At 42.8% G+C, this 26,361-nt stretch overlaps 1 long non-coding RNA gene across 1 annotated transcript; it reads right to left on the bottom strand.

The window, feature by feature from the left end:
* Positions 1 to 1,187: 1,187 nt before the first annotated feature.
* Positions 1,188 to 17,968, bottom strand: LOC122200130. The gene is made up of 3 exons (XR_006193728.1): positions 17,908 to 17,968; positions 4,363 to 4,460; positions 1,188 to 1,257 (listed from the first exon to the last, which is right to left on the bottom strand). It is a non-coding gene; the product is annotated as an uncharacterized LOC122200130 (long non-coding RNA).
* Between the last annotated feature and the right edge of the window lie 8,393 nt (positions 17,969 to 26,361).

The raw sequence follows: 26,361 nt of genomic DNA, 5'->3' as shown, positions 1-26,361 counted from the left end.
TGCCCACCACACATTAGTTCAACTTCAGATGACTGGCTGCCTCTTCGGAGTGCAAATCCTTTTCGTTGCAGGGGTGAGGGGTGGGCGTGGGAGCTGGGAGAGGACAGGCAGCACACTGCATAAGTTATATTCATTAAAACCTTAATTCCACTGCCTTTCTCAGATTCTTTATCAGACCTGGCAAGGGTTCAAACTGGGAGCTGGTGGAAGCTGGTAGAAGCGTCCCCACAGAAGTGTTTTCCTGTGCAGGCTCTGAGGTCAGCAGTGCCTTCAGCTTGACCGCTCTAGACAGAGCATTGGCTCCCCTGCGCACGACCGGCTCCCGTACTCCCTCCCGAGGACACCCACCGCCTACGTGAAGGCAGGTGTCTCAGGTCATCATCCGGCTGAACTCTAAGTCCCTTCCGCCCAGGACGTGGCATTGGATATTTCCTGTTGAGGGCTGAGCCACAGGGAGGCGACAGGCTCAGATCCAGAGAGAACGGGGCATCTTCTCTTTGGAGTAAGCAAAGCAGTAAAGCGAGACTCAGAAGGGGAGGCTGCCAAGGGAGAAGGGTTACTGAGATACAATAAAAACACGCTTGACAGTTTTGCTTATAATGGAGCCACCACAGGGAGCTTTCCGAGTGCCCACTACCGCCAATTCGCAAAAAGGCTGACCCTTCAGCATGAGACCTCAGTGGAAAGAGAAGGTCCCTCACCTCCTGGCACAGGGCAGAAGGGTAGACTTACCTCCTAATCCCAGACTCGGGGAGTACGCGACCTGGTCAATAACCTCCTACCCTCTGCAAACGTGTTCTCATTTGCTTGCTCCCATCCGCACCGCCTCATGACAAACTGTCTCTTTGCGGAGTCCCCGGTCCTCCGCCGCCCTGTACTTTGCAGAGAGTCTCTCTCATTGCTTCTGATCTCCTTTTTGATGAGGTAACCCCTTTGCATGTTCAGATTTGTTTTTTGTGTACGTTCTTTTCAAACTGACGAAAAGCAAAGGGACAGCAGGGCGTTCTTTGATTTCTCTCTCCTGCACATGGAAGATGAATTCTCTGTGTGTGTTTAGAAGTGATTTGCTTCCTCCCAGATTTTATTTTCATGAGGTTAAGAAAGCAATTGAGCGAGGAGTTAAGGATCCCAGGAACCGCGACTGTGGCCATGTATTACCTACGTGCCACTCTCTGCTTGTGTTCAGACTGGGTTCACCAAGCAAACGGAAGCATCTTTTCTTGTGTCCTTCTCTTTACGTTAACATGTGAAATTACACTAAGGGACAAGATTATCGTTATTTTATCGTTATTGTTTACTTATATCTGCTTTGTTCTGGAAACAATTTAAAGCAGCATTATGGGGGTACCGGGGGCGGGGGGGGTGGGTAGGGCGGGCTCAGTCGGTTAAGCATTTGACTTCGGTCCAGCTCGTGATCTCGCAGTTCGTGGGTTCAAGCCCCGCATCGGGCTCTATGGTGACAGCTTGGAGCCTGGAGCCCAGAGCCTGCTTTGGATTCTGCGTCTCCCTCTCTCTCTGCCCCTCCCCTGTGCGCTCTGTCTCTTTCAAAAATAAATATTTTTAAAAAATTAAGCAGCATTATGTATGAATTTCTGACCTATGTACAGGAGCAGTTCTATTTGATTTTTTTTATCAAATCCACTTTTTAATGATTGATATGTTAATGATGTCATTAATCCATTGGGTTTGATTCATTTAGATCGTCATTTGCGTTTCATCAAGATGTTTTCTTTTTTTTTTTTTTAATTTTTTTTAACGTTTATTTATTTTTGAGACAGAGAGAGACAGAGCATGAATGGGGGAGGGTCAGAGAGAGAGGGAGACACAGAATCTGAAACAGGCTCCAGGCTCTGAGCTGCCAGCACAGAGCCCGACGCGGGGCTCGAACTCACGGACCGCGAGATCATGACCTGAGCCGAAGTCGGGTGCTTAACCAACTGAGCCACCCAGGCGCCCCTCAAGATGTGTTTTCAAGGCGATACTTGATGTCCTTCTCAAAATGCTCCATTTCTCAGCATGGGGAGCCTCTATCTTCTATAAGCAAACAAAATCTGAACCACAGCCTTCTGACTGACAGGAAGCTGAAATCTAAGTGTGGGGAGGTTAAGTAATCCCCCCAAGGTTTGCAGAACACTGGAGAAGCCTGCTTTTCCTTATGCCTATGTGTTTTCTATAAGGTACATTTCTCTATAAGATACACAAGTCTGGGGCACCTGGGTGGCTCGGTCGGTTAAGAGTCTGACTCTGGATCTCAGCTCAGGTCATGATCTCATGGTTCATGAGTTCAATCCCAGCATTGGGCCCTGTGCTGATGGCATGAATCCTGCTTGGGATTCTGTCTTTCCTTCGCTCTGCCCCTCACCTGCTTGTGCTCTCTGTCTCTCTGAAAATAAATTAAAAAAAAAAAAAAAAAAAGATACACAAGTTTGTACAATTCCTCAAAGAAATCTAGAAGACAATAATCACCACCTACCTCCACAGCAGGCTGAAACAATGCCCTGAAAGCCTCGGGCCCCAGGCATAGGCTTTCTCCAGCTGGTAGAGAAAACTGTGCCCAGGAGCATCCTTTTAGGACACCCCACAGTCAGGATGTGACCTTCTGGGCATTCCGAGTAGGTATGTTGAGTTCATACGGAGTTGAGTTCATGTGAAATAGAATGGTTAGGCCAGAAAGGTGGCATGTGTTTTTAATAGGACACAGAACATCAAAAAATGTTGAATACACAGTGAGAAAACTGTTCTCTGCTTTCCTTTTCATTTTCAATTCCTTTTCAGTGCCTCCAGTGACATTAAGGAGAAAGTCTCCACTAAATGGTAGTAGACATTTAACACCCCATCTCCCTCTGGCTAAGTTTAACTATCAATAAGGAGCTGGCATCAGGATAAGAACCTTGGGTAAGCAACAGTAGCCAGCCACAATCTACTGATGACGCTTCATTTTTACTGTATTTGGATTGTTTACCTTCTCTTTCTTTTTTTTAATTTTTTTTAATGTTTATCTATTTTTGAGAGAAAGGGACAGAGCATGAACAGGGAAAGCGCAGAGAAAGAAGGAGACACAGAATCCCAAGCAGGCTCCAGGCTCTGAACTGTCAGCACAGAGCCCGACGTGAGGCTCGAACTCATGAACCACGAGATCACGACCTGAGCTGAAGTCAGATGCTTAACTGACTGAGCCACCCAGGTGCCCCAATGTTTACCTTCTCTTTCTATCAAGTGATGCTAGTTGTCCACTGAGGTAGTGATATAAAGTCTCATTTAAAATAAACATTTTTTAATGTTTTTAAAAATTAAAATAAATGATTGTATAGGTGATACGTTTTTTAGGTTTATTTATTTATTTTGAGAGAGACAGAGAGAGTGAAAGAGAATCCCAAGCAGGCTCTACACTGTCAGTACAGAGTCCAACGTGGGGCTCCAACTCACAAACCGTGAGATCATGACCTGAGCCAAAATCAAGAGTCAGATGCTTAATTGCCTGAGCCATCCGGGTGCCCCTGTTAACAATGACATTTGGGGTAACAGGAAGAAAAACAAAAAGGGTCTTCAATGAAAGACAAGAAGCTAATGTCCTGAGAGCAAAATTGGCATCAATCTCAGAAGAGTTGAGTCTGAGGCCAATACTCCTACTGATAAGCCATGGGAGGTGATGAACGTCTGGTTATTGATCTCTCCACCTATAAAGGAGATATAATAAAAATATTCACTGGGGCCACCTGGATGACTCGGTCAGCTGAGCATCTAACTTTTGATTTCAGCTCAGTTCATGATCCCAGGGTCGTGAGATCAAGTCCCATATCGGACTCCGTGCTGACCATGGAGCCTGCTTGAGATTCTCTCTCTCTCTCTCTCTCTCTCTCTCTCTCCTCCCCTGCTCACTCATTCTCTGTAAAATACATTTTTAAAAATTAAAAAAATATATTAACTTGACCTCTTTACAGATTGGTGTTGAAGGATCAAATGAGAGTGTGTAAGGGAAAGTCTGTTACAAACTATAAAATATTATATCCAGGTAAGGGATTATCATAATAAATGAGCAATGGGTGAGGGGGGAGATAAGGGAGGATCAAAGCAAACTAGCCTAAAGAAAATTAATTAGCTAGAAAGAAAATTCTACCGTCCCATTAGGTAGATGGACCTGGGTTTTGGGAAGCCGGGAAGTGACCAGATTGTCATTTGGTTTGTACAAGGGGAGGGATCAGAGGAAGAAAAACAATCAAAAACAAACAAACAAAAGCCTCCTTCAAAGGGAAGACCCCCCCCCCCCGGAAGAGAAGAGAAAGCTGGGGAGACCCTAGGTCTGGGTGAAACTCTCATGAGGGTGAAACCACCACATAATGGGCTCTGTGCCTCTTTCCTCACCTGCTCTGGTCCCTCCGAACACGGTTGTGTCCTGACAAGTCCTGGCACATGCAGGTAAGCACTTTGGGTCCACTGCACATGAGGCCACTCGAGTTGTCCTAGATGAAGGGGACGGGAATGGGCAGAGGAAACCGCATTGAGGCGACAACGCTGTTGGCTTCCCTCAGTACTGAACACCCAGGACCTGAAAGAATGGGGGTCCAGGAGGGACTCATTTGGTGAGTGCAAGGAAGAAGAAAGTGGGGGAGGAAGGGAGGGAGAGAGAGAGCAAGAGGAAGGAAGAAGAAAAAGCTCCAGCTTCCAGACCAACACCCCAAGTGAGGGGAGGCCAAAGTGGGAATTTTATCCCATGCCTCCCGGGACGGCAAGGAGACCTTAGGGGTGCTGAGTGTGGGGCTGAGAGTCTACAGAACTGACTCACAACCTCCCTTTGACCACATGCTGTAACTGGGGGATGCTGGGCACATTCCTACCTTCTCTGACTGTGAGCGTGTCTCACCAACACCATGGGAATGGGCAGACCAGCCTCACACGGAGTAATCGACATTAAATGGGCAGAAAAATATACGCACGCACACATAGTAAGATGGGCCAGAACTGTAGCTTTAGTTGTTACGGTTGTTGGTGCTATTACATACGCTCTACGAAAACGCAGGGGAATTATTTTGATTCTGTTAAAAGTGTGACACGATATGGATTTTCGTTCCATAAACAGATTCTTATAACTTTGCTTCCTAATTAGACTGTATCTGTCATGTCTGTAATTCCTGTGTAATTAAATTGAAATTAAATGTCAATTTGCTTTGAATTACAGAGTAATTCTATGTATACATGCCACGCAATCTGCATTTTGTTAGGAGACGACAACCAAAAATATCCTGACGGTCCCTCTGCAATTACAAAGTGATCTGATTAAGATCAGCATTGACAAACGACCTGCCAAGGCCTGAAGAAGAAAAACCGTGGGCTGGTGGAGGGGTTGGCAGAGGTTAGGTGCAGCGGGGGAGGGGGCAGTGAGCTCACCGATGACCCCTCCACTCCCCAGGAACCCATGAAATCCTGAACTGACAGTGATCGCTTGGGCAGGCGGTGGGGGTGATCCCTTAAATGAAAAAACAAAAAAAATAGAGACCTCAATTACACAACACGCTAACTGGCACGGCTTTCTCTTCGCTCTCGAACCCAGCTGTTTTAATTAGGTTGGCGTTTGAGGTCCTGAATCCCTGGGGCCCCAAAGACAGTGATAAATGTAGAGAGAATATTTCAAACCTCATCCAGGAATGTGATCTTTCTGTAATACATAAAATGCCTTCCATCCTCCAATTTAAAAAAAAAAAAGAGAGAGAGAGAGAGAGGCAGGCATGGAAATAATTCCTATTCCATTCCTATCGTATCTGTATCGGTCCTGAGCACAGGAGCCATGGGAAAAGATGAGCTAGGTGGGGACGTGGGGTAAAGAAAGAACCAGAACGTGAAGGAACCAGGAGCAAATGTGGCAGCACAGAGAGGGAAAGATTCCCACCCGGGCTTTCTCCCTCGTCTCCTTCCTCCAAGGCCACTCTGTGGCCAAGGAAGGTCACTTTCCCTCAGCCTCCCTGCCCTCGGCTTTGCCCCCGGGTGCGCTGCTCCCCCAATTATGGCTTCTTTTGGACACTTCAGCAAACTCTACCCTGGCACTCCTCTGTGATGAGGAGCTGGTTATTTCCCGTTTACTCAGTGGACGTCTCCTTCTTCTGCTCCTCCCTGGGCCTCAGACAACCCCCTCCACCTCCCGGCAAAGTCTGCAGGTCCCCCCAGTGCCAGCCTTCAGAGGTGGGGGAAGGGCCTCGGGGATTACGGGCCAGCAATGCCCAAATCAAGGGGCCGGTCACAGGTTCCCTTTCTTACACGCTATGACCCTAAGCAAATCATTTAACCTCCGTGAGCCTCAGTTCTCCCAAATATAAATGGAAGTTAATATAAACTGTCCTGACTATTGCATAGAGTTGTTGGGAGAACACATTAGCTAACGTAAATGAAGGTGTGCAGGAAAGAGTAAAGACCCATCCAGGTTTGTTATATCATCCTCCTCCTGGGAGGTATGTTAGCGTTCTCTCTTTTGCAGATGACTAAAAACCCAACCCAGCCCAAGGAGATGGGGGTAGGGGGAAGGGAATTGGGTTTCGGGGACTTTTATAGCTAAAATGTCCGGGGCAGGTGTGGCTTTGGGCCTGGCCAGGTGCAGGGATTGCGCAGGGTCCACTGCGTGGCCCATTCAGCTCACATCCTGCTCAGTTTAAGTTCAGTGGGAAAGAGCATGTTCCAGAAGCTCTCTCTCTCCAACCCCAGGACTCACGATGCTATGATCAACTGGTCGCAAACCAATCATGGTGGCCAAGAGGCAATGGGGCATTCACGGGTACCGGTCCCAGCTTCTGGCCCCGGGTCCAGAAATGCCACCATCCTCACTATCTGAGCTGCACGGACTGACCCAGAGGAAGTGAATGGCTCTCCAGGGCCCGGAGAACAAGCAAGAATGAAAGTTGGGCAGGATGGTCACACACATGCACCCTCAGACATGAAGCGATTTGTGGCTGGACTCAATCTTAGAACAAGAAGGAAGCAGATCAAGGGATTTGTGGCTAGACTCAATCTTAGAACAAGAAGGAAGCAGATGAGCTCAGGTCTAAGGACAGGAGAGGCTCAAGTAGAGAAATTCCTGATTGAAAACAGCAGATAAGGTGAGGAACGGTCGACATTAAATGAGCAAATTGTATCCCTAATTCATGCAGCATAGGAACACCAGACATAGACAGTTCTCTTACAGAAGAAGGAGCAAGAACAGCTACTGATTGACAGGAACTTTACCCAAATGACAAAACGACAGCGGATGTGCAGCAAAGGGTTGCCCGAATTCTGTTTTCCCATCCGGAGGCAGGAACTCCCCGCCATGTCTGCGTTTCTCCCCAAATGGAGTGTTCCTGCCACCTGACCCTGAATAACATGCCTCACTCTTATTTTTTTTTTAATAATTATTTTTGAGAGAGACAGAGTGTGGGAGGGGGAGAGAGAGAGAGAGAGAGAGAGAGAGAGAGAGAGAGAGAGAGAATCTCAAGCAGGCTCCGCACTGTCAGTACGGAGGCGGAGGTGGGACTCAAACCTATAAATCGTGAGATTGTGACCGGAGCCAAAGTCAGACACTTAACCCACTGAGCCGCCCAGGTGCTCCATTTTCTTTTTTCTCACTCTTCTCTTTAAAGTGAAAGCTAAGGCACATCCCTAGACCAGCTACTGTGGAGGAGGCATTTAGCCAGCCGTTGGCTCCCCCGCTGGCCAAGGACATCTGCCATGTGACATAGATTCTGATACATCTGCACGAGAATTTTCTTTAAGGTCATTGTGCTTGTGGCGTGCATCTCTTGTGTTCTGAATATTTCAGAATGTTGCATAACGGGCAACACGGAAAAGTCAACACTTTTCTTTCTTTTTTTTTAGCTGCCAAGTTCCATGGAGGATATATTTTTTTAAAAAGTGCAACATTTATGGAAAGGAAATTGTTATCGCCGAATAGGTCTTAAACCTAAGCTTATTATTGCTCAGAATGTAAAGCCATCTATCATCTGTGATTGCCTTTTCTGTCTATTTGGCCATTTTGGAATTAAAGATGTACCTCTAGGACTTGGGCTCTACACATTATGAGCTTGGCTTTTCCTTCAACATTGATTTTCACTTGGCATGGTTCTCTCCCTCCAGAAGGTCAACTCAGCTGTTCAGAAACCAATAAAGCCACATGTTGGTCCTTGTGTTTATGTTCTCCTTTTCGTCTAAGTAATTATTATCTGGACATGGGAATTTAAAACTCATAAGGTATATAAAGGGATACATTGCAAAGCAAGAGCCCCCAGGGCACAGGCCCAGAGTCTGTCACTGTTTGTGTGTCTTTTCATACACATGGATGTCCCATGCCTATTCAAACTGTTTATATATATATTTTTTAATTTTCCCATGAAGGGCACATAGTATATATTTTTCTGAAACTTGTTTTGGCTTCTGTTTTAGTTTTGTTTTTTTTTAATGTTTTTATTTGTTTTTGAGAGAGAGCGAGAGAGAAAGCATATGAGCATGTGGGGCGGAGGGGGACAGAGGATCCGAAGCAAGCTCCACGCTGACAGTGTGGACCCTGTTTGGGATTCTCTCTCTTTCTGCCCCTCCCCTGTTCTCTCTCTCTCTCAAAAATAAATAAACTGTAAAAATATTTTAAAAGGTATAAAAGTGTATTTACGAAAAAGTAAGCTTCCTAAATACCACTGTTTGAAAGCCATTCTGTTTCCATTGTGTCTGTTACCTGCTTTTTTATATATCCCTAGAAATGGAATGTTCTATACCTCCCCTTTTCTCATTTAACCATGTATCTTGGTTATTTGGCTATGTATCAGGATATAAAGAGGTTCTCATTCTTTTTTACAGCTGAATAGCATTCTATAGAGGAGTGTGCCATAATTTAATTCAGCCAGTCCCCTTTTAATGGATTTGTAGATTATTCCGAGTTTTTTTGCTAGTTCAAACAATGCTGCAATAAATAATCTTCCAGACACATCATTTGGCGAAAGGACGCATATGTCCAATGGAGGATACATTTCTAGAAATAAAACTATTGGGGCAAAAGGTAGCTGTATTTTAAAATATGGTAACTACTGCCAGATTGCCTTCTATGGAGGTTGTTACCAAATTACATTCCAACAGGAATTTATAGGCCTGACTGTGTCCCCACGCTCCCACCTTACCAGAATACACATAATGCATAAAGGAACTTTTTGAACTTTGCCAAACTGAGAAATTAAATGGTATTTCATTATGGTATTAATTTGAGTACCTCATCTTGCAAATAATCATTTTAATATGTTTAAAAAACATTTATAGGGGCGCCTGCGTGGCTCAGTCGGTTAAGCTTCTGACTTCGGCTCCAACCACGATCTCACAGTTTGTGAGTTCAAGCCCTGCGTCGTGCTGACAGCTCAGAGCCTGGAGCCTGATTCGGATTCTGTGTCTCCCTCTCTCTGTGCCCCTCCCCCACTCTCTGTCTCTCTCTGTCTCTCTCTCTCTCTCAAAAATAAACATTACAAGAAATTTCTATTTCCTTTGCTGTGATCTGACTTTTCATATTTGTCTATTTGTTCTATTGGTTTGGTGTTCTCCTTACTGACTTGGAGGAGATTTTTGTACACTAAGGAAAGTAGCTCTTTGCACGAACTGTTAAGTTATAACTTCCCGTTTGTCTTCGACTTTACTTTTTTGTCGTGCAGAAACATAGATTTTTTTTTTTTTTTTTTTTTTTTTTTTTGAGACAGAGAGAGACAGAGCATGAACGGGGGAGGGTCAGAGAGAGGAAGACACAGAATCTGAAACAGGCTCCTGGCTCTGAGCTGTCAGCACAGAGCCGATGCGGGGCTTGAACTCACGGACCGCGAAATCATGACCTTAGCCGAGGTCGGCCGCTTAACCGACTGAGCCACCCAGGCGCCCCCAGAAACATGGATTTTTATATAGACTAATTACCGGTCTCTGATGCTAAAGGCTTTATGTGGCACATAGAAATGGCTTCCCCAAGCCGGAGATTATTGTTTTAATTTTTTTCTTTTTTTCTTTTTTTTTTTTTTTCCTGGCATGGTTTCAAATGTGTGCAGATTTTGCACTTAAATTTTTGGCAGATATTGATAAATTGTCTTGCGGAAAGATTATACTCACCTATGTTCCCAGGGACACTGCATGTTTACTCTTTGAAGTGTCTGTTGTTTGTCTCCTACAAATTGCCCATTCTTGCCTCCTTAACAGCCTTGGGAGCAAAGGCTGTGTCTTCGATCTAATCCATCTTAAGTCACAGCATCGAGCACAGGACTGTGCACGTGAAGGACAATCATGAAGGTTCTCTTTTTTTACTGGGAATCATTTCTGACCAAGCAAGGATGGTGTGCCACATTGCTGGCCACCTTCCACGCCAAGTGGTGCTGGCAAGGTGAGCCATGCTGCATCGGAGACGACAGTCTCTGAAGCACAAATGAGAATTATGGTCTACTTGGTTTTGGACTTTAATGAATTTATACATGAAGTTTTACAAAGCACAGTAGTTAAAATCCTGCTAACTGCATATCAAGGATCTCCACTATTGAGGGGAGGTGAATGCATGAAATCGGGAATCCTCCCTAAGTCCAGAATGCTACCTGTTAGGGGAGCCTGGGTGGCTCAGGTGGTGAAGTGTCTGACTTCGGCTCAGGTCGTGATCTCGCGGTCTGTGAGTTCGAGCCCCACGTGGGGCTCTGTGCTGACAGCTCAGAGCCTAGAGCCTGCTTCGGAGTCTGTGTCTCCCTCTCTCTGCCCCTCCCCCACTCACGCTCTGTCTCTCTCTCAAAAAAAAAAAAAAAAAAGAATGCCACCAGTTAGGACACTCAGGGAAGTGCATTGGGTCCTGAAGGGTGAGTCCCTGAGCAAAGTAGACTAAACCAAAGAGACAGACTGTGCTTACTTGAAAGCATGTTTAACCCCTCAATAACATATAATTTATGGAATGTTATTAAATATGGACCTATTGGTACAGAGCAGAGAGGCTCTTGGAAAACAATTCTCTTCCCTGTGGCCTGCTCTCCCTGGGCTTATATGGAAGTTTAATTCATTCCCTTAAATTAAAAAAATAACTATATAATGAAATATGGTGCTTCGGCAGAATGCAAAAGCCTTCCGATGAATTCAACTCTCTTTCCCATCACATTGGCAAACAGAGAGACACGAATTGTATAAATTGGTACAACAAGAGGCTGGGGGAAAATCAGAGCCACACCTTTCCTACAATTGCTGGGTTTCTCCCAAAGAACAGATCTCAGCTTCATCTTCCCTTCCTAAGATTCCAAAATCTCGGTGAAAATCTCCAAGGTAGAAGGCTTCATAATTAAGGGACTCAGGACCTGATGAGGTAAAAGTGGACATTTGTGGTTCTTTGACAGCTCAGTGCGTTTCCTCTTCTGGTTACAGCCCCTCAACGTTCCTTGAGGCAATCAGTTGTCTCCAACTTCTGTGTTTTCAGGATGTGCTTGATTCCATCCCTGGGGGGACTGGCATGTTATTTAGGTTTGTGAGTCAGTGTCTTCTCTTCCTTAGCGGTGGTGGTTAGGTCAGGATCAGGTATGCCATCCAACTCACATTTGATGTGACCTAGACCTGAGGCTTTTCCTGGAACAATTTTGGGAAAAAAAAGTGCTCTTTCTGCTGGGACAGCATAGCTGAGAACAATGGGGTCAAGGGTCTATTTGAGAAGGAAACTAACTGGGAGCAAAGTAAGGCTGAGGGATAGAGGGAGCTCTCCAGTCCTAAAGACCTGATATGACCCCCTGTATCCAGCTATGCCAGAGACAGGTCAGCAGATTAATTCCTCATCTCTCCCGCTTTAAAATTTTAGGTCGGGGGTGCCTGGGTGGCTCAGTCGGTTAAGCGTCCGACTTCAGCTCAAGTCATGATCTTGTGGTCCATGAGTTTGAACCCCGCGTCGAGCTCTGTGCTGATAGCTCAGAGCCTGGAGCCTGCTTTGGATTCTGTGTCTCCTTCTCTCTCTGCCCTTCCCCCATTCATGCTTTGTCTCTGTCTCTGAAAAATGAATACACACAAAAAATTGTAGTTTGAACCGGGTTTCTGTCAGTTACAATCGATGGAGTCCACTAACATGGTAGAAGGAATAGGCGAGGCAAAGTCCGTTCATGAGTGAATCTGTGACAGATTTCATAAATATGGTCCCATGTCAATCAATCAAGGCAACAAATTAAGCCTGGGAATATTTGTGATGTTTTACACAATCTCATTTAGCAATAATGTGTAAACTGTCATTAATTCCCATTTGTAGTCCCTCCACTAGAAACTTTTTCTGGTTTGTTTTGCTTCCCTGTCAGTCTCAGTAAGATACTGTATATCCATTCCACTTTGATGTAGATAAACAAACATTATAAGGCATTCTCTATGACTCAAATTGAATTCCACACAGTCAAGGGGCACCTGGGTGGCTCAGTCGGTTAAGCGTCTGACCCTTGATTTCAGCTCAGGTCATGATCTCATGGTTCATGAGATGCAGCCCTGCATCAGACTCTGCACTGACAGAGTGGAGCCTGCCTGGGATTCTCACTCTCTCCCTCTCTCTCTGCCCCTCCTCCACTCGTGCACGCAGGCTCACTCTCTCTCTCTCCCTCTCTAAGTAAGTAAATAAACTTTATAAAATATATATTTAAAAAGAAATCCACACAGGAAAGAGGTACACAGGCATACAAAAATGCCCACATGTGATATAATTTCATGACAAAGAGTCTCATCGCTCATCTGTACCATGGATGATTTACAAAGACAATTTAAGAAACAATTTAGTGACAATGAGACGTATTTAAAATAGCCTAATGAAAACGTTTCCAGACTCAAGTTCTCCAGAAACCTGCAAATGTAGGAGAGTATCTTCGCTTGTTAAAACCAACTATGTTTAATAGCTGAAAATGTTCTAGACCAATGGTTCTCAAGCTTGTTTGTATATCAGAATTGCCTGGAAAGATGATATACACATATACAGTTTTCTGCTGGGGGAACCAAGTTGACAGAAGCAGAGTTAGGTCCTATACTATACCTTTGACTTACAACCTGTGTGCTATTCCCAGGATCTAAAAACAATGATAACAGTCAAGCGTATGGATATATGTATGTATATTCACATATACATAACCGGACACAGTCTGGCTCAGTCATGATCTCACAGTTCCTGAGTTCTAGCATCGGGCTCCATGCTGAAAGTGCAGAGCCTGCTTGGAATTCTCTCTCTCTCTCTCCCTCTCTCTCTGCCCCTCCCCTGCTCTCTCTCTCCCTCTCTCTCAAAATAAACAAATAAACTTTTTAAAAAAAGAATATCAAGTTTAAAGAGTTTGAACACTTTTCCTGAGGTCATACAACAGGGCAAATCCAGGACTTTAAACCCAAGACCCTTAACCACTCCAAAATACAGATATGACAGCCCGTGTCACAATTCATGCATGAAATCAATAACTGAACTTTACTAGCAACATCATTAGAGAATTGGATAGAGTAATACTGCTCACAAAGGGAAAATAAGCAATGCAAACAGTTCCTAAAAATAAAGACATGTATCCTAGAGAGCTGAAAGCAGTCTCTATTTAACTCCTTAGAAGCCAATTTTAGAAGGAAAAAAAAAAAAAACTGTTGCCAGGTTATCTGAAAGGTCTGCATACAAGAAACTGTATACCCTCCATTACTACAAAGACCTATATCTCATCTTTTCTCTTCCCTTCCTTTAATTAAGAATCTGAGTCCCAACAGATGTCTTGGGTGTTGATGCACGGGTCCAGAGAGGGGCATCCCACAGGCATCTAATTCACGCCACCAAAAGCCACGGTAACAGGGTGGAGACAGGGAGTAGATTTTTCCAGTGTGTAAATTACACAAGTCCTTTGTTTTTGTTTTTGTTTTTTTTTTTTTTTTTTTTTTTTTGCTTTTTCTCCCCCTTAACTGCAACTAAACGGCATCAAAAACATATCCCTTTTAGAGGCAGGCAGGATACAGGAAGATTTTAAAACCATCTAGAAATAGTAGCAACTGGTATATAATAAAGAGAAGATTCTGAGAGAACACCAAATTGCAAGAGTTTGGGAAGGGCAGCTTAAAGAATGGGCCTGGGGTGCCTGGGTGGCTCAGTCAGTTAAGCAGCAGACTTTGGCTCCGGTTATGGTCTCAAGGTTCCTGAGTTCGTGCCCCACAGCTAGTTCTCTATTGTCAGCACAGAGCCCACTTTAAATCCTCTGTCCCCCTCTCTCTCTGCTCCTTCCCCACTTGCTTTCTCTCTCTCTCCCTCTCTCTCTCTCTCTCTCAAAAAGAAACATTAAAATAAAGAAAGAATTGGCCCCTACACTGGTAACAAACAAGACAATACAATCTCGGGTTCCTTCCCAGCTCTGAGTCACTTCGTCTTCCCTAGGACGCCCTTATTGGGACGTTATATTTTTGATGCGTTAATAAGATCAAGACAACCTCATAATGCGGTACAGGTTATTTATATCGCAATATTCTATGCCAGGGTCCGTGCATTTTGTATAAACAGAACTTCAGGCTTTCAGCTCTGGCCAGCAGAGCCTGTAACGGTACCGGTAGGCTGCCTGAGCATTTTTTTTTTTTTTTTTTTTTCAACGTTTTTTATTTATTTTTTTTGGGACAGAGAGAGACAGAGCATGAATGGGGGAGGGTCAGAGAGAGAGGGAGACACAGAATCAGAAACAGGCTCCAGGCTCCGAGCCATCAGCCCGGAGCCTGACGCGGGGCTCGAACTCACGGACCGCGAGATCGTGACCTGGCTGAAGTCGGACGCTTAACCGACTGCGCCACCCAGGCGCCCCTGCCTGAGCATTTTTAATGGTGAGCATCTCATATACCACTGGTTGCCAACATCCATATGCTTTTGTCAAATATCCTGCTGCTGGGTACTGAACAGCTAATGGAAAAAGCACTCTGACAATAAAACATCAGTGCTTGACTTTCTGGCTTAGTAATGTTTTTTCACATTAGGCATGGCAAATGGGGACCTATCGAGATGTCTCTTGAAGAGATAAACATTCTTGCCATTGTCCTTCAACAATTTCTGAAGATGCTAAAGTAAATTAGGATAAACTTGACAGATATTTAAGCATGTCAATGCCTTTGACAGGTCTTCCGTGTTTTTCTTTAAACTTTTAAAAATGTTTATTTATTTTTGAGAGAGAGAGAGAGAGAGACAGAGTACAAGTGGTGGGGGGGGGGGGAGGCAGAAAGAGAGGGAGACACAGATTCCAAAGCAGGTTCCAGGCTCTGAGCTGTCAGCACAGAGTCCAGTGTGGGGCTCGAACTCACAAGCCATGAGATCATGACCTGGGCCGACGTCAGACACATAACCGAATGAGCCACCCAGGCGCCCCTCCTGCCCCCCACCCCCCATCTTTCATGTTTTTTGTATTCCCATTCCTCCTCTAATATATGGCAAAGAAAGCCTTCTGGCTCTCTGGATCACAGGAGAGTACTGTGTCCCTTCCTTCCCTCCCTCCATCCTTCCTTCCTTCCTTCCTTCCTTCCTTCTTTCCTCCCATTTTTCCCTCCCTCCTTCTTGCCATTTTTCCTTCCTTCCTTCCTTCCTTCCTTCCCTCCTTCCTTCCATTCATTTATTGATCACCTACTATATGTCAGCTATTGTGCACAAAGACTATGTGAAGATGGCTCATCCCCAGCCTTCAATCCTCACAGTCTAGTGAGAAGTGAGGAACAGCGCGCAAACAATCAAGAAGCAACATCATCTGAAATCATCAAAAACTGTAAAAGTTTGGCAAGAGGGCAAATGTCACCACCTGCTCTGGAGGCTGAGAGAAGTCTTCTCAGAAGAGGTAATATTTGAGCCGGATGTTGAAATAAAAGTAAAAGTCAATGAGGAAAAGAAGAAGGAGAGATATTCCAAGACATTGTGCGATGTGCAAAACCAAGAGACATTAAAGAGCGTGGAATTCTTAGATTCACAAAGAACTCTGGCAAAGTCACTAACAAATGGATGAAGGGACATGTCGGGAATAGATGCTCTAAATACAACCAGTAGCAGATTCTGACCGGTCTTATATGGCAAGCTGAGGAGTTTGGTGTCACCTCGTAGGCAAGGAGCTCTTTACGAACGCAGTTGTAGAAAGTTGGTGACAGGCTCAAATAGTTGGTATGTCATCAGTCATACCTCCTCTCGCTGAGGTGAACCAACAGTAAGAAAACAGTCACTCTGTGGCATGAGAAATCTCACTGAGGCACAAAGAAGGATTTAGAGGCAGCAACATTGGCTAAATATTGGAATGTGTTCCTCAGAGGGGTTGGAAAATCACCTCGGGAGGTCTTTAAGAATAGACTAAATTATCATTTGTCTTAGATGTGTCGCATGTGATTACCCGTTAGGGCAAAGGGATTCACTTCAAGTCTCTTCCCGACGTACAGTTCCATTGTTCACAGCATATTGTAGTGAACAGAGCCCCGCGTTGGTTAGCAATTTGTACTTGATCCTGTGGTTGCAGATAGATGACGAGATTACAGAAGCGGAATGTGCACTTGAGAAATATGCATAGAGTGAATGCTGCATGCAGGGGAAACTATCGATCTGTTGAAGATAAAGCAACCTGGTTTATGAAGGAGGTAAATTTCCCCTGAATTTCTCAGAGGCTCATGATATAACCTTGATGTAACTCCACTTTTCTTAAGGCTATCTGAACACGAAAGCAGGTACCATCAGGCATGAGAAGACACAATAATGAGCTACAGCAGGAATAAAAGAACTCATCCCAGATTAACTTGCTATGTGGGGGTGCCTTGCGTCATTGCTCAGGGAAGTAGTTAAAACTAGCTATTATGGAAGGTGCCCTCTGAGACTATTAATAATCCCCCGAAATTTCGTAGTTTTAGAGTTTAGCAAGCACTTCCACGTGCATTATCACCTTAGCTGCTGTTCGCGAGAACACGGCAGCGGACAGGCTTTTACAAATGAGAACACTGAGGCTGGGAAATTTCAATTACCTGCCCATTCTACTTAGCTACTAAGTAGCCTAACCTGGACTTAGCCAATATTGAAACACTTTATCTGACTCTGAGTTCCCAGCAATCTTTCCAGAGGAAGGGAGTTAACAGTTGGGAGGAACAAGAGAAAGAGAGAAATTGAAGCCACGATCTAAATACAATAATGTGGGGCACCTGGGTGGCTCAGGCGGTTCAGCGCCCAACTTTGACTCGGGTCATGATCTCAAGGCTCGTGAGTGCGAGCCCTGCGTCGGGCTCTGTGCTAACAGCTCAGATCCTGGAGCCTGTTTCAGATTCTGTGTCTCCCTCTCTCTCTGACCCTCCCCTGTTCATGCTCTGTCTCTCTCTGTCTCAAAAATAAACGTTAAAAAAAAAAATTTAAACTTAAAAAATAAGTAAATAAATAAAATAATGCTAAATCAAGCAAAGACCCGAGCTTTAGTTTCATCTCAGGATCATGAATAATCCCAAAGTGGATTCTCAAGTGGCAAACACCTATTCTTGGTAAAAACCAGCTTTTGGACGAAGAAAAATCTCCTAAAACACTGATGAAGTAACAGATGAAAGAGAAGTTAATACTAATAATGAATAATAAATAAGTAACCATAATAGAGAGCTTTCTAATGTAGCTCTGCGTGATGGATCTTGTTAGCAAAATAACACTGGATTGATAATTTCATTAAACTATAACAAGTGAATTTTTCTTAATTTTTTTAATGTTTATTTATTTTTGAAAGAGAGACAGAGCATGAGTGGGGGCGGAGCAGAGAGAGAGGGAGACACAGAATCCGAAGGAGGCTCCAGGCTCTGAGCTGTCAGCACAGAGCCCGATGCGGGGCTCGAACCCACAAACTGTGAGATCATGACCTGAGCCGAAGTCGGACGCTTAACCGAGTGAGCCCCCCAGGCTCCCCTATAACAAGTGAATTTTACTGAAACTAAAATATCATTGGTTATAAGATGCACTATTACCTTATGTCCTGAGAAAGAAAAAACGCTGCCAACTGTAATACGCCATCGATTTTAACCTGTGTCATGGTTCCGAGGGTGCTAAATGAAGAAAAAAATTCTGCATTTTAAAACATGTGAAATACAATGGTTACATATATTCAGACCAGGGGGTTAATAATAACCGGAAGGGGCGCCTGGGTGGCTCAGTCGGGTAAGTGTCCACCTCTTGATTTCAGCTCAAGTCATGATCTCAGGATTCTTGAGTTCGTGACGGCACAAAGCCTGCTTTGGATACTCTCTCGCGTTCTCTGCCTCACCCTCCCCTCTCTTTCTCTTTCCCAAAATAAATAAATAAATTTATTTTGTTTAAAAAAAATTGTTAACGTTTATTCATCTTTGAGACACAGAGACAGAGCATGAGCAGGGAAGGGGCAGCCAGAGGGAGACACAGGATCCGTCGCAGGCTCCAGGCCCTGAGCTGTCAGCACAGAGCTCGATGTGGGACTCGATTCATGAACTGTGAGATCAAGACCTGAGCTGAGGTCAGACGCTCAACTGAATGAGTCGCCCAGGTGCCTCCCCTGGGGCTTAGTTTTTAACGCTAGAAACATCTTTAGACGTAGACAGTAGAGGGTTTTGTTCTAAGAAACCATATACAAGGGAATAATAACAGGTAAGAGGAAAACATTTTACTAAAGCAAAACATTCTAGGGACCACGGAGTTATAGAATCATCTAAAGGGATGTAGGGTAGTCATCTGACCCATAAAAAAAAACAAAAACTGGAAGGGGATCCACCCAGTAGATGGATCCTGGGGTACGTAGACTTCAAGTCCAAGAATACAAAAGGCGTCTGAGGCATCCAGTTGGCCCTTGCAACTTGTCAGTAAAGCTTCAACATAATAAATCCTTGAAGTAGTGTTTTTCTATCAAAAAATAGAAATATTTTTAAATGTGATGAATACTCTCAAATTGCCTTCCAAAATGTAGTAGTTTATACGCACAGAAGTACATGGAGGGGCGCCTGGGTGGCTCAGTTGGTTGGGTGACCGACTTCAGCTCAGGTCATGATCTCGCAGTTTCTGAGTTCGAGCCCTGCGTCGGGCTCTGTGCTGACAGCTCGGAGCCTGCAGCCTGCTTCAGATTCGGTGTCTCCTCCTCTCTCTACCCCTCCGCTGCTCACACTCTGTGTCTCAATAATAAATAAACATTAAAAAAAAAAAAGTACATGGAAATTCTCATTTTCCTATAACCCCACCACCCTTATCAGTGATGAAATGATTATAAATATAATAGATAAAACATGAAAAATCATATATCATTTGAATTCAAATCTCAACATTATTAGCAACGTTTAGAATATTCTCATCTGTTTTTTGATCATCTGAATTTACTCTTCCAAATCACTTGTTGATAGGTTTTGTGTAGTTTCCTATTGCGTATTGTCTTCACTTCACTGATATGTAAAAACTTTTTATATATCACTGATATGCTACTATATATATATACATGTATATATATATATATATGCACACACACACACTTACATAGAGTTATCATACATATAGATTACTCCTTGATCCATCATTTATTCATTAATGTTATTTGTTGTGTGGACTTTTTTTTTGCCATATCATGCTTTTAAAATTATATATAGTATGTATCTTGGGGCACCTGGGGCGCTCAGTCAGTTAAGCATCTGACTTGGGCTCAGGTCGTGATCTTGCATTCAATGGGCTCAAGCCCATGTCGGAGCTTTCTGCTCTCAGCACGGAGCCAGCTTGGGATCCTCTGTCTCTCTGTCTCTGCCCCTCCTCTGCTCAGGCTCTCTCTCAAAAATAAATAAACATTTTAAAAAATAATAACTAACCAAATAAAATTTTACCTAGTCATGTATCTTAATCTTCTTCTTTATGATTTATGTGTCGTGTATCATACTTAAAAGACTTTAGTTATCTGAAAATAAAGTATTGCCTTTAGTATTTTCATTGTTCTGTTTTTTTCGTTCAGATCTTTAACCCAATGGAATTTATTTATATATTTGGTACAAGTAGATATTTAACTTTTTATTTTCAAACGGAAATCCAATTATCCCAACGTCATTTATTACAAAATACATTCCTGCTCCACAGATTTCAAATGTGATCTTTTTTTTTCCTTCTAGATCTCAGTGGATCCTCTTTAGTGTTTCATTGGTTCATTTATCCATCACGCACCTGGGCCACAATGTTTTAATTATATTATTTTAGAATTCCTTAATGCCTAGGAAGGCAAGTCTCTCTGCAATAATATCACTTTAAAAAATTGTTTGATTAATCTTTTGAAATGTTTTGCAAGTGTTTAAACAAACTTCCACATACAGTCTTTCAAATAATGTTTAAAAAAAAATTGGCCAAGTCCCCTTCCACTGACTTTCCATCAAAACTGCATTACAAAATATGATAGAAGTTTCAAAAGATTGGCAATAAGAGTTTAAGAAAGATGCCATCCTGAATGCTACATTTATTCGGTTGTAAATCTCTTTGGGCAAAATGCCACTTCTGACTTCATGAAGACTGACATTCCTTATTACCTCTAGTCTGAGACTTTCCACAGTTGCTGTTGCTATCATTAATGAGAACTTAAAAGCTCATATTTTAAAAAAAAGTTAATGTCAATTAACCATTTGTTGTGGTAGAGTTAAACTACCTCCGTATATTCACCTTGCTTCCAAACACCTTGGTGAACTTTATGATTGGTGTGGATTCTACTTTACTGAGGTCCATTTGACTTTCTAGGCATAGGGTCATGTTTTCTGCATATAATGAATGGTAACTGTGTCTTTTTTTTTTTTTTAAGATTTTTGTTAATGTTTATTTATTTTTGAGAGAGAGTGTGAGCAGGGGAGGGGCAGAGAGGGAGACACAGAATCTGAAGCAGGCTCAGGCTCTGAGCCGTCAGCACAGAGCCCGACGCAGGGCTCGAACCCACAAATCGCGAGATCATGACCTGAGCCGAAGTCAGATGCTTAACCAACTGAGCCACCCAGTGGCTCAGACCCCGGTGTCTTTTCTAATACTGCATTGATACTTTTCATACTGCATTAATTAGAATCTTCCCAAATTCGGAGGGAGGTGGGAAATGAGGGGAAAAAATGACAAATGCCATTTCCCCCGCCCTGAATTTAAAGACAATACATTTAGTATTTAATGTGACTTGCTATTTATGTCTAATACTGTTGTTTTTTTTTTAAGATTTTATTTTTAAGTGGTCTCTTCACCCCACATGGGGCTTGAACTCACAACCTCCAGATCAAGAGTAGCACACTCCACTGACCCAGCCAGCCAGGTGTTCCCCTCCCCCCCCACCCCCGCTTTTTTTTTTTTTTTTTCACATTTAGGAGTTTGCCATTTCTTCCTATTTGTTTTTGAGCTTCTGCAAAGAATGCATGCTTAGCTGATGGAGTTACTAATCTACTATCCTTGTATTTCTCGAATAAATCCCATGTGATCACACTCTATTTGCTAAAATAATTTAAAGCATTCTGGAATGCCTAGAATAAATCTCACTTGACCATGAGGTCAAGTCAGTAAGTCTAGTAAGTAAGACTACTTGTAGTTCGGGCACTCTTTCTGTTGCTCCCTGGCACTCTGGGAATCTCTGAGCACGTAACTCCCCAATCATTCTTTGCTGGGCTTTGTGAAGTTTGTCTTCATGTGCTCTCGGCAGAAACCTTAAGAAAAGGCCAGGCTGGTCTTCGAGCTTGTGCTTCTCTGCTGGACCTTCAATTCTGGAACTCTGCATTACAGCATCTGGTCCTTTCAGTCCCCCAGCCCCAAAACGCCACTTCCCATCCTCCACAACGAAGCAAGGGTTCTTTGTCTCTCTTGGTTTTCTTATCCCCATGCCTATGTCCGAATATCTCCTCCAAGCGTTAAGCCAAGATCACAGGGCTTACATCATCGGCTCCCTTGTCTCAGGGATCGCGGTGCGTGCTGCCGGTCTTCCAATAGCTAAAAACAGTTGTTCCGTAGACTTTGTCCAGTTTTACTGCAGAAGGTTACATCTGGTCATTGTAACTTCTCTGAGGATGCAAGTAGAATTCCCAAGGCCTTTTTGAGGACAGATAGTTGATACCTTTTGTCATTTCTGCAGTACTTAATTCTTTGTTCAGTTTTGGTTTTGGCCACCTCGCTCGAAGCAATTTGCGTCATTTTAATTCTCTTACAAAATGATCGAATTCATTTATAGTCTCAGTCTTAAATAATTACTCTCTTCCATTGGTAACATCGCCACATGGAGCCAAGAGCAAGAGAGGACCCACAGTGAAATCTGAATTCCCGGTAAACAATAAATAATAATTTAAGTACGTCCCATATATTTGAGACATTATTGCAAATATCCCTTAGATTGTTATCCTAGATTATCTGCTGTTTTTCGTAAATTCTAATTTGACTGAGTGTACAGTATTTTATCTGGGAAGCCTATCTATTATGCATCTTTATAAAACAAAAAACAACAAAAAAAAAAGGTCCGGTTTTTTGATTAAGTCCAGTGTATTTGTTGGTTTCGGTGGTAGGTTTGTTTTTTAATTTTATTTTAATGTTTATTTATTTTTTTTTTTTTGAGAGAGAGACAGAGACAGAGTGTGAGCAGGGAAGGGGCAGAGAGAGAGGGAGACACAGAATCTGAAGCAGGGCCCAGGCTCTGAGCTGTCAGCACAGAGCCCAACGCGGGGCTCGAACTCACAAACCAGAGATCATGACCTGAGCTGAAGTTGGACTCGAACTCACAAACCAGAGATCATGACCTGAGCTGAAGTTGGACGCTCAATGGACTGAGCCACCCAAGCACCCCAAGGTTTTTTTTTTTTAAATATAGCAATTTCTGCCTCACATTTATTAATTTCTTGCTCTCTTGCTTTCACTTGTGGTTTGTTTCTCCTTTTCTACTTTTCTAAGTGTTCAAGTCATTTGTATTAAAATAAAAAAAACATCTGAAGTCATGAATTTTGCTGAGTGCAGCTCCATTCACATCATGGAGATTTTTCAGTGAAGGGAGCTCATTTGCATTAATTGCTAAAGCATTTGTAATTTCGGTTTTTTATTTCCTCTTGATTCAAGAGTCATTTAGAAAAGTTGTTGTTTTTTTTTTTTTCCAAGTCCTGAGTGGTTTTTTATTATTTTGTTTTACCACTGAAATCTAATATTGTGACTTTTTGGTCAGGATGTGTCCTCCAAGTGTTCTAGTTTAAGAAAAAATGTTAGAGCTTTTGCAGGCCAAGTGTTTAATTGAATTCTGCACACACTTTATAAGCAGAAGAGGGTCATATATGTACTCCCTCTTTATTGGGTTCAAATAGAGAAATATAATAAAGCCGGTTAATTGTGTTATTTAAATCCTTCAAATTTTTACTTGTCTTTGGCCCAGTTCACCTTGAACAAGATCCACAATGAACTTTTGCTCAAGACTTGCAAATGCAGCAAGCTTTTCTCTCCATGATTTATGATGCCTTTTGGAAACATGGCTGGGTAGCTATGAAAAGTGTCCTTTTACAGGGATTTATTAGATAATGTATCATTGAAAGCCAATTAGCCCCTTGTTCAGAATATAGTAAAGGCCAAAAACATGAACGAGATTATGTAGACAAGATGCTTTAGACAATTCACCAAAGCCGGGTTTGCCCATCCCTCTACATAAAAAGCAAGATAGTCATTGTTTTAATCAATGGATTGTTTGAGGGGATATGGAGAAAGAAGGCTGTGAAGGATTTTTGTAAGGTCTTACGTGAGCTTCCGGAGGGAAAGCCTGGAAAGGCCCAATCGGAATTTTACGCATTGCTAACAAGTTGGTAAAAATAACAACACTCCCCCACCCAAGGTTGGATGCCACTAATGCTAACGAGTCAATTACAAAATGAAAGCGAGAGGGAAGGCCACATTTATATGTAATTAGGAGTTGTTTTCAGTTTTCAGCCCTATCAACCACAGATTTTTGTGAATTAAGTAGACAAGACTTTCAAAATGTGGACTTTTTTTCAGCGTTCTGAGCTTTTCAATGGAGAACACCTATTTTTTGAAATACAGTTGATCCTTGAACAACGCAGGTGTTAGGGCACTGACCCCCTGCATGGTCACAAATCCACATATAACTCCGGACTCCCCCAATACTTAACTGCTAATAACCTACCACTGACTGGACGCTTTACCAATAACATAGTTCATTAACAAATAATTGTTAGTTATATGCATTTGACACTGTATTCTTACTATAAAGTAAGCTGGAGAAAATATTATTAAGAAAATCATAAGGAAGAGAAAATACATTTATAATACTGCATATGGAGGGGTACCTGGGTGGCTCAGTTAAACGGCTGACTTTGGCTCACGTCATGATCTCGTGGTTCGTGAGTTTGAGCCCCGTATCGGGCTCTCCATTCTCAGTGCAGAGCTGGCTTCAGATGCCCCCCCCCTCTTTCTTTCTCTCTCTCAAAAATAAAAAATAAACATTAAAAAAAGTTGTATAATACTGTATATGTATAGTACTGCCCTGTATTTCTTGAAAAAAAAATCAAGAAGTATAAGTAGACGCATGTAGTTCAGACCCATGCTGCTCAAGGCTCAGCTGTGCTGTCTGAACTGGCTGGACCAAGGACTGGTATTATCATCATAAAAACATCACTCTCTGTGATGCAGTGATAGACCTAGTGCTCTCAACCTTCCTGAGTGTCTTAGGGAGACCAAGCCATCACTAACCTTCATCTACTTGACAATGCGAGGCTTTGGGTGCCCTTCTCTGCATCAAGGTTAGAGCAAAAGCTGAGGAATTAGATCACAAAGGCTCACATTCCGAGTCTGACATTTCATAGATAAATTATGTAATCTCTCTCCAAGGCTCGGTCCCTCCATTTTAAAATGGAGAGGATGATGATAATGCCTTCCTCCAACACAGTGCTCATAAAGCATCCATCACAAACCTGACACTCAATAAATAGTACATATTGTTAGATGGTATTTTGTAAGCATGCTATCTTGATTTTGCAAAATCCCTAAGCAGAAATGGTTTTCACATGGCTTCTTTAAAGCATTTCAACATCCTGGTCCTCACGCTTTTTAAGAGTGATACCATCCATGCCTTTTACAATGAGCAACCCCAGTCAATTTTTTTTTTTAATTTTTTTAACGTCTATTTATTTTTGAGACAGAGAGAGACAGAGCATGAATGGGAGAGTGTCAGAGAGAGAGAGGGAGACACAGAATCTGAAACAGGCTCCAGGCTCTGAGCTGTCAGCACGGAGCCCGACGCGGGGCTCGAACTCACGGACCGTGAGATCATGACCTGAGCCGAAATCGGACGCTTAACCGACTGAGCGACCCAGGCGCCCCAACCCCAATCAATTTTAAAGATGATCAATGGTGCCATGTTCCAATCACTACAGTTGTATACTATTTTAGAAAACTGATGAAAGGGATTCACCCAAACCATTGACCAAGTCAACTCAATGACCTCAAGCATATAGTACAAATGACTCTCCCCAGTAAGGCTGCTCACCAAGGCTTCTCCCTATAACCAATGTCAGAAGGTTAACATTTGGTAATTCACCCTACACTGAAAACTCAAAAAAATCTCTACATTTGGATTGTGGATTCCAAAAGAGTCCAGATCCTGTCCTTTTTTGCATGTTGTATCCAGAAGCTAGAACAATGCCTCACTCAATATCGAAAGTACAGTACGTATTTTTTTAACTGAGATATAATTGACATGTAACATTGTATTAGTCTCAGGTGGACAACATAATGATTCAATCTTTGTACTGCAAAATAATCTCCACGGTCAGTCTAGTTAACATCCATTGCCAACACATACTTTCAAACAAATTATTGCATACGATATTGATAGTGAAATTAAAGAAAGCACAATCTTCAATTCTTCAATGTGTATAAAGAAATGAAATTTTAAGATCATCCTGCCAACGTCATACTGAAATTGAAGTCTGATTTTCAAAAATTGTGGTAAGGCTTCAAATGGAAGCAAACATGCCGTGAGACTGGCGTAATAAAAAGCCAAAAACAGAACGCCAGGGTCTCCGACCCAGCTAGGCTGTTGAGCAAGTCACTTATTTTCTCCAAGCCTCAGTTTCCTGATTTGGAAAGCAGCAGTTGGCTTGCCGATGTCACAGAAAAGTTCAAGCAAGGCAGAGGATTGGAATGAAAAGGCTTTGAAACATAGAAAGTACCGCACGATACAAACGAGTGTTTAGAAATGTAAGGTGTAGAACTGTATTCATCATACCAAGCACATAAAGAATAAGATGAGTCACTAATGGAAAAGCACAAGAAGTAGAATCATAGAGCACAACTGTTTTCTTAAAACAAAAAAATCCAAAAAGGGTGTCTAGATAGCTGATGTCCATTGTTTGATATTTGAAAAGAACATCTAATCACATATGTGATACTCAACTACCGGGAAAAGCTATTTTCTTTTGTACAGTTTTTCC

The sequence above is a fragment of the Panthera leo genome, chromosome A1 (assembly GCF_018350215.1).
Source record: "Panthera leo isolate Ple1 chromosome A1, P.leo_Ple1_pat1.1, whole genome shotgun sequence".
Lineage (NCBI taxonomy): Eukaryota > Metazoa > Chordata > Mammalia > Carnivora > Felidae > Panthera > Panthera leo.
This window is presented reverse-complemented; position numbering and strand designations above follow the sequence as displayed.